Source organism: Nansenia antarctica (assembly GCF_963989245.1).
Source record: "Nansenia antarctica genome assembly, chromosome: 17".
In the NCBI taxonomy this organism is placed as follows: Eukaryota; Metazoa; Chordata; class Actinopteri; order Argentiniformes; family Microstomatidae; genus Nansenia; species Nansenia antarctica.
Window position 1 is genome coordinate 9,249,705 of NC_137687.1, and position 3,114 is coordinate 9,252,818.

The 3,114-nt window shown below is 53.7% G+C and overlaps 1 protein-coding gene across 1 annotated transcript in view; it reads right to left on the reverse strand.

The window, feature by feature from the left end:
* cnksr2a (connector enhancer of kinase suppressor of Ras 2a) overlaps positions 1–3,114 on the reverse strand; it is a gene marked incomplete at both ends in the record, with an annotated part of 53,607 nt that overhangs the window by 13,153 nt on the left and 37,340 nt on the right. The gene's annotated exons all lie outside the window — the stretch shown is intronic.

The window sequence follows — 3,114 nt, forward strand, 5'->3', positions numbered from 1 at the left end:
AGAGACAGAGAGACAGAGAGACAGAGAGACAGAGTGACAGAGTGACAGAGTGACAGAGGGGCAGAGAGACAGAGTGACAGAGGGACAGAGTGACAGAGTGACAGAGAGACAGAGAGACAGAGGGGCAGAGAGACAGAGTGACAGAGAGACAGAGTGACAGAGTGACAGAGTGACAGAGAGACAGAGTGACAGAGGGGCAGAGAGACAGAGTGACAGAGTGACAGAGTGACAGAGTGACAGAGGGGCAGAGAGACAGAGTGACAGAGTGACAGAGTGACAGAGTGACAGAGTGACAGAGAGACAGAGAGACAGAGTGACAGAGAGACAGAGTGACAGAGAGACAGAGTGACAGAGTGACAGAGGGGCAGAGAGACAGAGTGACAGAGGGGCAGAGTGACAGAGTGACAGAGGGGCAGAGAGACAGAGTGACAGAGTGACAGAGTGACAGAGAGACAGAGAGACAGAGTGACAGAGAGACAGAGTGACAGAGGGGCAGAGTGACAGAGTGACAGAGAGACAGAGAGACAGAGTGACAGAGAGACAGAGAGACAGAGAGACAGAGAGACAGAGTGACAGAGTGACAGAGAGACAGAGTGACAGAGTGACAGAGTGACAGAGGGGCAGAGTGACAGAGAGACAGAGTGACAGAGAGACAGAGTGACAGAGGGGCAGAGAGACAGAGTGACAGAGAGACAGAGTGACAGAGTGACAGAGGGGCAGAGAGACAGAGTGACAGAGAGACAGAGTGACAGAGAGACAGAGAGACAGAGTGACAGAGTGACAGAGTGACAGAGTGACAGAGAGACAGAGGGGCAGAGAGACAGAGAGACAGAGAGACAGAGTGACAGAGAGACAGAGTGACAGAGTGACAGAGTGACAGAGGGGCAGAGAGACAGAGTGACAGAGTGACAGAGTGACAGAGTGACAGAGAGACAGAGTGACAGAGGGGCAGAGAGACAGAGAGACAGAGAGACAGAGGGGCAGAGAGACAGAGTGACAGAGGGGCAGAGTGACAGAGTGACAGAGGGGCAGAGAGACAGAGGGGCAGAGAGACAGAGGGGCAGAGAGACAGAGAGACAGAGAGACAGAGTGACAGAGAGACAGAGTGACAGAGAGACAGAGTGACAGAGTGACAGAGTGACAGAGTGACAGAGTGACAGAGTGACAGAGTGACAGAGTGACAGAGTGACAGAGAGACAGAGTGACAGAGTGACAGAGTGACAGAGTGACAGAGTGACAGAGAGACAGAGAGACAGAGTGACAGAGAGACAGAGTGACAGAGAGACAGAGTGACAGAGTGACAGAGTGACAGAGTGACAGAGAGACAGAGTGACAGAGGGGCAGAGTGACAGAGTGACAGAGTGACAGAGTGGCAGAGTGACAGAGTGACAGAGAGACAGAGAGACAGAGAGACAGAGTGACAGAGTGACAGAGTGACAGAGAGACAGAGGGGCAGAGAGACAGAGAGACAGAGTGACAGAGTGACAGAGTGACAGAGTGGCAGAGTGACAGAGTGACAGAGTGACAGAGTGACAGAGTGACAGAGTGACAGAGTGACAGAGTGACAGAGTGACAGAGGGGCAGAGAGACAGAGAGACAGAGTGACAGAGGGGCAGAGTGACAGAGTGACAGAGTGACAGAGGAGCAGAGAGACAGAGTGACAGAGAGACAGAGAGACAGAGAGACAGAGTGACAGAGAGACAGAGAGACAGAGTGACAGAGTGACAGAGGGGCAGAGTGACAGAGTGACAGAGTGACAGAGTGACAGAGTGACAGAGGGGCAGAGTGACAGAGAGACAGAGTGACAGAGAGACAGAGTGACAGAGTGACAGAGAGACAGAGAGACAGAGTGACAGAGAGACAGAGTGACAGAGTGACAGAGTGACAGAGTGACAGAGAGACAGAGTGACAGAGAGACAGAGTGACAGAGGGGCAGAGAGACAGAGTGACAGAGTGACAGAGAGACAGAGTGACAGAGAGACAGAGGAGCAGAGTGACAGAGTGACAGAGTGACAGAGTGACAGAGGGGCAGAGAGACAGAGAGACAGAGGGGCAGAGTGACAGAGGGGCAGAGAGACAGAGAGACAGAGTGACAGAGTGACAGAGAGACAGAGAGACAGAGGGGCAGAGGGGCAGAGGGGCAGAGAGACAGAGTGACAGAGTGACAGAGTGACAGAGTGACAGAGGGGCAGAGAGACAGAGAGACAGAGTGACAGAGAGACAGAGAGACAGAGTGGCAGAGGGGCAGAGTGACAGAGTGACAGAGAGACAGAGTGACAGAGAGACAGAGGGACAGAGTGACAGAGAGACAGAGTGACAGAGGGACAGAGTGACAGAGGGGCAGAGAGACAGAGTGACAGAGAGACAGAGAGACAGAGAGACAGAGTGACAGAGAGACAGAGTGACAGAGTGACAGAGTGACAGAGAGACAGAGTGACAGAGTGACAGAGTGACAGAGAGACAGAGGGACAGAGGGGCAGAGAGACAGAGAGACAGAGTGACAGAGTGACAGAGTGACAGAGAGACAGAGGGACAGAGGGACAGAGAGACAGAGTGACAGAGTGACAGAGTGACAGAGTGACAGAGTGACAGAGAGACAGAGTGACAGAGAGACAGAGTGACAGAGGGGCAGAGTGACAGAGTGACAGAGAGACAGAGTGACAGAGTGACAGAGTGACAGAGTGACAGAGTGACAGAGAGACAGAGTGACAGAGTGACAGAGTGACAGAGAGACAGAGGGACAGAGGGGCAGAGAGACAGAGAGACAGAGTGACAGAGTGACAGAGTGACAGAGAGACAGAGGGACAGAGGGGCAGAGAGACAGAGGGACAGAGTGACAGAGGGGCAGAGAGACAGAGTGACAGAGGGGCAGAGAGACAGAGTGACAGAGAGACAGAGTGACAGAGTGACAGAGTGACAGAGTGACAGAGTGACAGAGTGACAGAGGAGCAGAGTGACAGAGAGACAGAGGGGCAGAGTGACGGACGTCAGCCGCAGGAAACGAAGTGAGGGCTCGTTTTCGACAACGAGGCACGCCTGCGACGCGACCAGGGGGAGGAGAGAAAAAGGAGAGGCGGAGAGGCGGAGAGGTCAGTACGAGGCAGATAGCCAACA